General features: G+C 40.3%; 1 non-coding gene across 1 annotated transcript; it reads right to left on the reverse strand.

Moving 5' to 3' along the window:
* Positions 1 to 9,608: 9,608 nt before the first annotated feature.
* On the reverse strand, positions 9,609 to 9,690 carry TRNAS-AGA (transfer RNA serine (anticodon AGA)). The gene has a single exon. It is a non-coding gene; the product is annotated as a tRNA-Ser (tRNA).
* Positions 9,691 to 11,620: the final 1,930 nt, after the last annotated feature.

Consider the following 11,620-nt stretch of genomic DNA (forward strand, 5'->3'; position numbering starts at 1 on the left):
TTTTTCTTATTGCTTTTAAGGAGTTCTTTTTTTTTTTTTTTTAAGATTTTATTTATTTGACAGACAGAGATCACAAGCAGGCAGAGAGGCAGGTGGCGGGGGCGGGGGGAACAGGCTCCCTGCTGAGCAGAGACCCTGATTTGGGGCTCGATTCCAGGACCCTGAGATCATGAACTGAGCCGAAGGCAGACACCTAATTGACTGAGCCACCCAGGCACCCCTAAGGAGTTCTTTATATATTCTAGACATAAATTTTTTAGCCAGATATGTGTATGACAAATATCTCCTCCCACTCTGTGCCTTTTCATACTGCTAATGGTGCCTTTGGATGTGTTGAAGTTCTTAAGTTTAAAGAAGTTCAATTTATCAATTTTTTATGGTTTTTGACTTTTCTGCTTGTTAAACCAGAAATCTTTGTTAATCCAAAGCTCATGAAGATCGTCTCCTGTATACCTCTGTAGCATTTGTTGTTTTAGCTCTCATAGTTCCATCTCTAACACATCTGGCATTACTTTAGGGGGTAGTTCCACCTTTAACACCTTTAACCTCTGGCACTAGTTTGGGGGATAGTTTGCAGAAGAGCTGTATGTCCACACTGTTTCCCTTCGTACGTCCGCTGACTCGTGTCTGCTTTGTGAAAAATCTGTCATTTGCCCCACCGAATGGCAGGGACACTTTGCTGTGTGTCTTTGGTTTTGTATAAGCATATGTCTACTTTGTTCCATTGATCTTTTTATCTGTCTTTATGCCAGTAACATACTTCTTCTTTTTAAAAATTTTAATTCAGTTAATTAACATAGTTTCAGAGGTAGAGGTCAGTGAGTCCTCAGTCTTCTGTAACACCCTGTGCTCCGTACATCACGTGCCCTCCTTAATGCCCATCCCCCCGTTACCCCATCCCCCCAGCCCTCTCCCCGTCAGCAACCCTCAGTGTGATTAGAGTCTCTTGTGGTTTCTTTCCCTCTCTGATTTCATCTTGTTTTATTTTTTCCTCTCTTCCCCTATGTTTCTTAAATTCCACATATGAGTGGAATTTTCTGTTCTGTTTCTTAAATTGCACATATGAGTGAGATCATACAATAATTGTTGTTCTCAAATTGACTTATTTCACTTAGCATAATACCCTCTAGTTCCATCCAGATCATTGCAAATGGCAAGATTTCCCTTTTCTTAATTTAAATTCAATTAATTAGCACATATTATTTGTTTCAGGGGTACAGGTCTGTGATTCACCCGTCTCATGGAATACCCAGTGCTCATCACAACACACACTCTCCCCAACGCCCATCACCCAGTTCCCCCAGCCCTCCACCACCCTCTCCTCAAGCAACCCTCAGTTTGTTTTCTCTGATTAAGTGTCTCTTGTGGTGTGTCTTCCTCTCTGGTTTCATCTTTTCCTCTCTTTCCCTATGATCCTTTGCCTTGTTTCTCAGACTCCACATACCATTGAGATTATATGATAATTATTTTTCTCTGATTGACTTATTTTGCTCAGCATAATACCTTCTAGTTCTATCCACGTTGTTGCAAATAGCGAATTTTCATTTTTGATGGCTGCATAGTATTCCACAGCATAATATTCCATATATATATATACCATATCTTCTTTATCTAATCATCTGTTGATGGGTATCTGAGCTCTTTCCACAGTTTGGCTATTGTGGACATTGCTGCTGTAAATATTGGGGTGCATGTGCCCCTTCAGTTCACTGCATTTGTATCTTTTGGGTAAATCCCTAGTAGTTTGACTGCTGGGTTGTAGGGCAGCTCTATTTTTTTGAGGAACCTCTGTGCTGTTTCCCTGAGTGGCTGCATCAGCTTGCATTCCCATCAACAGTGTAGGAGGGTTCCCCTTTCTCCGCATCCTCGTCAGCATCCGTCATTTCCTGATTCGTTAATTAGCCATTCTGACTGGTGTGAGGTGGGATCTCATTGTGGTTTTGATTTGTATTTGCCTGATGGTTGATGATGTTGAGCATTTTTTCATGTTGTCTGTTGGCCGTTTGTATGTCTTCTTTGGAGAAATGTCTGTTCATGTCTTCTGCTGATAGTAGTAATACTAGCTACCATGTTATTCACCTATTAAGTATAATTTTCAGTTTTTAAAATTTTTCTTTGGCCTTAAGAATACCCTTTATTATGTCTTGTAATGCACATCTGCTAATGAAGAGTTCTCCCTGCTTTTGCTTGAGTTAAATCATCCTTATTTTGCCTTAATTTTCCTCATTTTCTAAATTTCGGTATAATTTATATACTATAAAGAGCACAAATCTGAATAATATAGTTTGATCAGTTTTCACTTATACCTGTGTGACAATCACCATGATCAAGATATGGAATATGTTTGGGCTATCTGGGTGGCTCAGTGGGTTAAAGCCTCTGCCTTCGGCCTACTTCCCCCCCCGCCCCGCCCCGCCTCCCTCGCTGCCTACTTGTGATCTCTGTCTGTCAAATAAATCTTTTTTTTAAAAGACTTTTTATTTATTTATTTGTCAGGCAGAGATCACAAATAAGCAGAGAGGCAGGCAGAGAGAGAGGAAGGGAAGCAGGCTCCCTGCTGAGCAGAGAGCCCAACGTGGGGCTCGATTCCAGGACCCTAAGATCATGACCTGAGCTGAAGGCAGAGGCTTTAACCCACTGAGCCACCCAGGTGCCCCCAAATAAATAAATCTTTAAAAAAAAAAGATACGGAATATTTTCAGCAGTATGAAAGCCTCTCATTAGTCTCATCGCAGTCGGTGCATGTGCTCCCTCCAAAAACAAGCATTCGATCATCATAACTTAATTTTGCTGTTTTGTACTTCTTATTAGTGGGTATTCTTCTGTGTCTTTTTTGAGTGACATTATATCTGTGAGACTTAGCCATGTTGTTGTGTTAATATCAGTAGTTATTCTTTATGCTGACTGTATATCTCCATTTCCATTCTGCCATAGACAGACACTTACATGGTTTCAGATTTTGACTATTACAAATGAAGTTGTTATGACATGCTATTTATGTTGGTTATATACTCAAGTAGTGTAATGTCTGGGTTATGTAGGTATGGTGAAACATTTTTCCAAGTGGATATACTAATGTATACAGAGAGAGAGAGAGAGTGAGCACAAGCAGGAGCAGGGGCAGAGGGAGGAGCAGATTTCCCTCCCAGCAGGGAGCCAGATGCAGAACTTGATCCCAGGTCTCTGGGATCATGACCTGAGCTGAAGGCAGACACTTAACCGACTGAGCCACCCAGGCGTCCTCTGATTTATACTCCTACTAACAGGGTGAAAAATGCTCCTACCACCAATTTGTATTGTCAGAGTTTTACATTTTATCCATTCTGATTGGTGTGCAGTGCTATCTAATTTTGGTTTTGATTTGCGTTCCTCTCATGACTAATAATGTTGAGTATCTTTTCGTATGTTTATTGACCATTTTTATAAAGTGTCAAGTCTTTGGCCCATTTTCAAATTGGGTTGTCTATTTTTGTTGATTTGTAGATGTTCTTTGTATACCTGAATATTAGTCCTTTTATGGATATATATATATTTATATATTACATATATACCACAAATACCTCCTCCCATTCCATGGCTTGTGTTTTCCCTTTTTAAATGGTGTCTTTTGCAACCAATATATCCTTCATTTAAAGTATCTAGCTCATCAACCTCTCATTTTATGATTTAGGTTCTTTATGTTTTGTTTGAGAAATCTTTGTCTAGCCCAAACCTATGAAGATATTCTACACTTTTTCTCCTAGAAACTGGGTTGATTTTTCTTTCACATGATGGTTTAGGTTTGTCATGAAATAGTTTTGTTTAGAATGTGATTGTACTGTAAAGTAGGAAGTCAAGGCTTATTTTATTCTATCAAAATGTTGTATCATCATTTATTAAAAAGACCACCCTTGCTTGACTAAATTTACCTAAGGCCTATTTTGTAAATTGGCAGCATAAGTCTTCTAGTCTAGTTTGTCTTCTTCAATATTGACTTGACTTTTCAAGTTCCTTCGCATTTCCCAATATAATATTTTAGAATTAGTTTCTACAAAAATACTTTCTGAGATTTTGATTGGGATTTCATTAATTAATTAATTAATTAATTTCATTAATTTAAGAAGAACTGACCTAACACTATTGAGTTATCCCATGTAAAACCTGGCATAGCATTCTTTAGGTCTTCTTTAATTTATCCCAGTAATGTTTTTTTTTGTTTTTAATGTATTCTTCTTGCACTCATTTTTCAGACTTACTTCTAGGTAATGTTTGTAATGCTATTGGAAATGGAATTTAGAAAATTTTATTTTTCACTTATTGCTAAAATTTACTCATACATTTGATATTTTATATATTGACCACAAAGGCAATAACCTTCTAAATGGTAGCTAATAATAAGTAACTAGATTCAGTTAACTAATTCCAATAGTTTTTAGATTCTTCTTAGTTTGGTACATTCATAATCAAGTTACCTTCTAATAACGAAGGCTTTATTTCCCAATATTAATATCAATTATTCTTGTTTTGTGCTAGATTTTACTTTTAGCACCATGTTGAGTAGAAGAAATGATATAGACATTTTTGTCATAGTCCCAAACTTGAGTTCATTGTAGGTATATTTTTTTTTTTTTGCTTTTAGTTAGACTAACGTAATTCCCCTCTATTCAGCATTTTTTGAGTTTTTCATGAATTGATGTTGAATTTTATCAAATGGTTTTTCATATCTACTAAGATGATCATTTTGGTTCTTATATTCTATCGATGTGGTAAATTACATTTTAAAAATGTTAGATCAGTCTTGACTTTCTAGAATAATTCCCATTTGGTCATGATGTTTTAGATTTTTTTTTTTAATGCTTGTTTTGATTTGCTAATATTTTAGTTAATGGTTTTGAGCTTATGTTTATAAGAGATAATTGGCAAGTAATTTTCTGTTCTCTTAGTCTCTTTTCAGGTTTTATATTGGTCTCATAAAATGAGTTGAAAGATGTTCTTTTTCCATTCTCTGAAAGGGTTTCTGTAAGATTGATTTTATCTTTCTTTGCATAGGAGAAATCACAAGTGAATCTGTCTAGGCCTTGAGGTTTATATGAGTGACTTTTTAAATTGTGGATTGAATTTCTTAAATAGGTATAGGACAATTGAGACTTCCTATTGCTTTTTGTGTCGGCTGTGGTAAACTGAGTTTTTCAAGGAACGTACCCATTTCATTGAATGCTTCACATATACTGACATAAAGGTATTCATAATAACGCATTCTTGTTTTTAAAATATATTTACTTTGCTGATTTACTCTGGTGTATGTTTGCTTTCCGTTGATTGATTTTTGCACTTATTTTTGTAGAGGCTTCTACTTTTTGCATTTAAATTCTCAGCATTTTAGGGCTTCCTGAGCCATTAAGTTAAAAAATCACTTATTTTCAACCTTTCTCTTGTTCTAGTGCTTGCAGTTAAATGTAAAAGTTTCCCTCTAAAAACAGCTTTAGCTACATCAGGCAAATGAGAATATATTGTACTTCATTACTATCCAGCTCAAAAATATTTAAATTTCCAATGTATTCTCTTCTTTTATCCGTGGATTATATAGATGCTTTCTTTTCAAACATTCAGGGTTTACTGGTAGTCTTTCTGAAATATATAAGATTAAATCTTTGTTATAGTTGGTTTATGTTAATTTTTCTTTATTCTAAAGACCTAGCTGTTTTCCTTTTGTGTGGTTCTTATGACCAGGGTTTGTCACTTACTGCTTAGCCTCTGAAGTCCCAAATGACAGCCGATAGTGCTTATGCAGTTCCCTCCAACTGGGAAAGGCGTGAGCTTTAAGGGCTTCCCCACAACTGTGCAGCTGCTGAATCCCTACAGAGTGTTATCAGTCTTAGGACTACGCTTTTCTGCAGAGCTTTGGAATATCTTTTTGTGTATGTACAATTTAGGAATTAGTGATGTTAGAAGAGTTTATACACAGAAGTTTGAGCTTCTCTGTGGTTCCCTCATCACTGGAGTGTGGTCCCTCAGGGTCCATAGACGTTGGTAGCCCCGGACTCCGAGGGTCTCCTCAGCCCAGCGTGTCTACTTCTTTGTACTATTCCAAAATGCTGCAAAATAGAACATGTCCTCAAGGGGAAGCCCTTGAGCACCTCATATCATTTCCTTTCTCTCAAGAATTGTAGCCCTTTAAGCTCTGCCTGCATTCATTGCTTCTCAGTGCCTTCAGTTCCTATCCATAAATATGATGAATCGTATTTCCTCCATAAAAAACAAATATTTTGTCTATGAAGAAAAGAAGTAGAGACAAAGAAAATTCAGTGCTAGGTGAAAAGAAGGGGGCACTCTCCTCTGCAGTAGAGTTACCAAAGAAACAAACTAATGGCTGACAGTGCTGTACAGTACTACTACTACTACTACTACTACTTATTTATTTATTATCAGAGAAAGCACAGGCCGGGGGAGTGGCAGGCAGAGCAGAGGGAGAAGCAGGCTCCCCACTGTGCGAGGAGCCTGGGATCATGATCTGAGTTGAAGACAGACACTTAACCAACTGAGCCACCTACTCATCCCTTAATACTGCTTTTTAAACTTTACTATCAAAAATTCATGACAGAATGCTAATTAATTTTAAAATAAAATTTCAGATTTATTCTTTTTTAAAAAAAGATTTTTTTTAAAAGATTTTATTTATTTATTTGACAGACAGAGATTACAAGTAGGCAGAGAGGCAGGCAGAGAGAGAGGAGGAAGCAGGCTCCCCACTGAGCAGGGAGCCTGACAAGGGGCTCGATCCCAGGACCCTAGGATCATGACCTGAGCCGAAGGCAGAGGCTTTAACCCACTGAGCCACTCAGGCACCCCCATATTTATTCTTTTATAATGGAAGGGTGTTCCTTCTTTCAAAAAACAGTGTTGTTTGGGTTTAATATGGTTCACAGAAATATAGACTTTAACATTTGTCCATTTGGCAGTTGGTCCCAGTACTGAGTGTCCATCTAATTCAAACCTTATTCATCATTATAAGGGAGCAAAGAATGATTCAGATTTGGTCACATCTTTCCATGTTACAATTGTTGTGGATTTTAGCACCATTTTTTTTTTCATATATTAAAGGTAGTCAGTTATTTTTTTAGTGCCTGATCTTATTTTGTTTCATTTTTTATTAACATATAATGTATTATTAGCCCCAGGAGTACAGGTCTGTGAATCATCAGACTTACACACTTCACAGCACTCAGCATAGCACATACCCTCCCCAATGTCCATAACCCCACCACCCTCTCCCTACCCCCTCCCCTGCAGCAACCCTCAGTTTGTTTTGTGAGATTAAGAGTCTCTTATGGTTTGTCTCCCTCCCGATCCCATCTTATTTCATTTTTTCCCTCCCTACCCCCCCCCCCGGACAACCCCCTCTCTACCTCTCAAATTCCTCATATCAGAGAAATCATATAATAATTGTCTTTCTCTGATTGACTTATTTCACTTAGCATAATGCCCTCTAGTTCCACCCACGTCATTGCAAATGGCAAGATTTCAGGTTTTTTGATGGCTGCATAGTATTCCGTTGTATATATATATACCACATCTTTCTTATCTATTCATCTGTTGATGGACATATGGGTTTTTTCCCATAGTTTGGCTATTGTGGACATTGCTGCTATAAACATTTGGGTGCACATGCGCCTTTGGATCTCTACATTTGTATCTTCAGGGTAAATACCCAGCAGTGCGATTGCTGGGTCGTAGGGTAGCTCTATTTTCAACTTTTTGAGGAACCTCCATACTGTGTTCCAGAGCGGCTACACCAGCTTGCATTCCCACCAACAGTGTAGGAGGGTTTCCCTTTCTCTGCATCCTCGCCAACAACTGTAGTCTCTTGACTTGTTAATTTTAGCCATTCTGACTGGTGTGAGGTGGTATCTCACTGTAGTTTTGGTTTGTATTTCCCTAGTGGTTGATGATGTTGAGCATTTTTTCATGTGTTTGTTGGCTGTTTGTATGTCTTCTTTGGAGAAATGTCTGTTCATGTCTTCTGCCCATTTCTTGATTGGATTATTTGTTCTTTGGGTGTTGAGTTTGGTAAGTTCTTTACAGATATTGGATACTAGCCCTTTATCTGATATGTCATTTGTGAGTATCTTCTCCCATTCTGTCAGTTGTCTTTTGGTTTTGTTGACCATTTCTAAAGATAGTCAATTATTAAACAATGTTGTTTTAGGCATGTACTGTTTAGCTTTTTCATGTGTGTTATGAATTTCTTTGCTCACTCTAGCACTTTGCACCCATTCCTTCATCAATCCTAAATTCATATTCCGTAATTTAATCATTGCCCCTTTCATATCAGTGGTGCAAACTGTATATTTATGCTTTTTTTTAAAAGATTTTATTTATTTATTTGACAGAGAGAGATCACAAGCAGACGGAGAGGCAGGCAGAGAGAGAGAGAGAGGGAAGCAGGCCTCCTGCTGAGCAGAGAGCCCGATGTGGGACTCAATCCCAGGACCCTGAGATCACGACCCGAGCGAAGGCAGCAGCTTAACCCACTGAGCCACCCAGGCGCCCCTATATTTATGCTTTTAAATTTGAATGCATATAGTCTTTATTTGTGGTTTTATTCTTTTTTCTTTTAACTTTATTTCAAAATAATTTTGAAATAACTTCAGACTGACAGTGAAGTTACAAGAATATAAAGAACTTCTGATTACCCTTCATTCCCCAAATTTAGCATATTTAGCATGTTACTGTATTTTCTTTTTCTCTGTCATATAAAAAAGTGTCCTATACACTTTTTTGGAAACCGTAGGAGACTAAGTTTTAAAGGCATTCTTTTACATAACCAAAGAACAATTAATACATTCAGGAATTACCACTGATAAAGTAAAATTATTTAATGTATGTACTTTATTCAGATTTCACCAATTGTTCCAATAATGCCTTACAACAGAAGAAAATCCCGGGTCATGTGTTGCGTTAAGATGTCTCTTTAAATCTGAAATATTTATTCTTCCCTTGTGTTTCCTAAAAGTGCTATTTTTGAGGAGTACAATTTAGTTATTTTGTAGAAAGCGCCTTCGTTTGAGTTTGGCAGAGGTTTCCTCGGATCAGATTCCGTTGACACATTTTTGAGCCATACTGACACGTCACATCCGGAGGTAATTCTGATTGGCCGCTTCGGCCCACCACATGGCGTCTAGCTGGCACCGCCCCTGCAGGGAAGCCATTTTTCTAGTTGGATTCTTTCCACTCCGCGCTCACTGTGTATTCCGGGCCTGAGCGCCAGGGGGCGCTACCCGTGTCCGGCTGGGGACCTCGGACCCTGCTGCTGCAGGTGGATGTCCCAGGGCCGAGCGCGGGCCACCCCCATCTCAGAGCACACGGTGCGGCCTCACGTCTGAGGCGCTAGGATGGCCGGGACTAATAGAAGGGGAGTGGCCGACCTGACCCGAGTCCACTAACCGGGACTAATAGAAGGGGAGTGGCCGACCTGACCCGAGTCCACTAAAGCTTGAGGCCGGTCTCCCGAGGAAAAGAGGCCCGTGCGCGGGGGAGGGAGTCCCACCCATTCCGGTACCCAACTCCGGACACCGCCCCAAGGTCTGTCTCCGAGGAGACCTCCAGGCTCAAGGCAGAGAAAAACACGCCGTAGTCGGCAGGATTCGAACCTGCGCGGGGAGACCCCAATGGATTTCTAGTCCATCGCCTTAACCACTCGGCCACGACTACCCGACGATGGGGCGGCTGTTTAAAGTCCCTCCTAGAAACTGCAGTCACTGGAGCAGCAGGCGGGGCGATCGTGGCCGCCAGCGCAGGACGCCGTGGTCTGTTGGACCATAGGGGAACCCTCCGGTGAGGGCCGGCCGGCGGCATGAGGGTCCTCTCCCGCAGCGGGGGACGGCGGCCCTGCAGCTGGGTCCTCCCAGCGGCGGCTGCGCGGACTCCCGAGGCCCCGGCGCCGGACCACCCCCGCCGCCGTTCTGCGCCGCAGCTGCGCTGCCGGACGCTTCCCGGGGAGGCCAGGGCGCTGCTGCCGCGTGTCCCGGGGTCCCGGCTTTCCCCGCAGAGGGCAGGCCGGTGGCGGAGCTCGCACAGCGGAGCCGCTCAGGAGCCGAGCTTGTCCACACTTGGCGCGTCCTCCACCCCTGGAGCCCGGCCACCTTCCAGGAGGAAGACCCCCGTCTGACTTGGGGCCCAGGCAGCCGCTCCGCAGGCGAGCCCGTGGTCTTTGCCCCCATCCGGGGTTCGGATCTCCCAGTCCCAGGCTGCGGGTGACGGCGCTCCCTGGAGCCCTGCGCGCGAGTCTGGGTTTCTGTCTACCGCTCGGTTTGCGGTGCCAGTTTGAGAGAAGAGGAAACGATGGCGAGTGGAGAAAGCGCGTGCCTTATGGGGAGGGGAGGAACAGACGGGAAAGGGTTTAATGGGAGAGCCTGCTCTGAAGGGATAGATGTGAGCTAGTTATTATCCATAATTTACACATATCGCATACTCTTTACTGGGTGTACACATACACATATTATTCATTTTTCATGAATTTTCATCCCTTTCTGTTCTGTACTTGGCACCCTGAGTTAATTAAATGAGTTAATTCAGGTAAAGTATTCAGGGTTTGGTATCCAATAAAAACTCAGTATCCAATAAAAACTTGGTTTTTATTCACTAAATTATGCCTTCTATGTATATAGTGTTTTTTTATTGGTGTGTCGCACTTGATAGCTGATCAGTTACTATTTTACTTATATACTTGGAGCTTCTGTATTGGCTTCCTGTGGTTGCTTACATTTCATGTGCAGACCCAGTCACTAAAACTAATATAAAGGTACACACGCACATTTTTCTTATCCTCAATATGTATTGAAAGCCTCATTAGTATAAGGTATGACTAAAAAAATTCCAAATCATCAAATATCGCTTGTCTTTTGCTAAACAGTTCTTTCCTCAATTTCTTTTTAAAAATTTTTAAAAATTATTTTTAAACTTTTATTTTTTACTACAGACAGCAAGGAGAAATCAGGCTGCACCTTCTACACTTTGCTTGGCAACTTCATCACTAAATATTCAAGTTCATTTTTTATAAATTCTGTTTTCCACCCAACTATAGAGTACAATTCGGCCATATTTCTTTCACTTTGCAACAGTCACTTTTCTTCCAGTTTCTAGTTACATGTCCGTCATTTACTTCTGAAAACTTACCAGAGCACCTTTAACAATCATGTTTTTTAATTAACATACTTTAAAAAAATGTTTTAGGTTTATAGGTAAATTGAGCAGAAAGTATAAAGTTCCTATACATTCTGACTTTCCCCCTTCCCCCACCACTTTTCCCTATTAACATCTTGCATTAGTGTGGTACTTTTGTTACAATTGATGAGCCAATGTTGATAAATTATTAACTGAGGACCCCTAGTTTACCTTAGGGGTTCACTCTGTGTCTTGTACATTCTATGGGTTTTCACAAATATATAATGACATATATCCAACATTACATTATCATGCAGAAATAGTTTCACTGCCCTTAAAAACCCCCTTCTTCTGTCTGTTCATCCCCTACTCCCCTCCGCCCATACCTTGCAACCATTGATCTTTGCTGTCTCCATAGTGTTGCCTTTTCCAGACTGTTTTATGGCTGGAATCATACAAAGTCTTTCAAATTCTTTCA

The sequence above is a fragment of the Lutra lutra genome, chromosome 6 (assembly GCF_902655055.1).
Source record: "Lutra lutra chromosome 6, mLutLut1.2, whole genome shotgun sequence".
In the NCBI taxonomy this organism is placed as follows: Eukaryota; Metazoa; Chordata; class Mammalia; order Carnivora; family Mustelidae; genus Lutra; species Lutra lutra.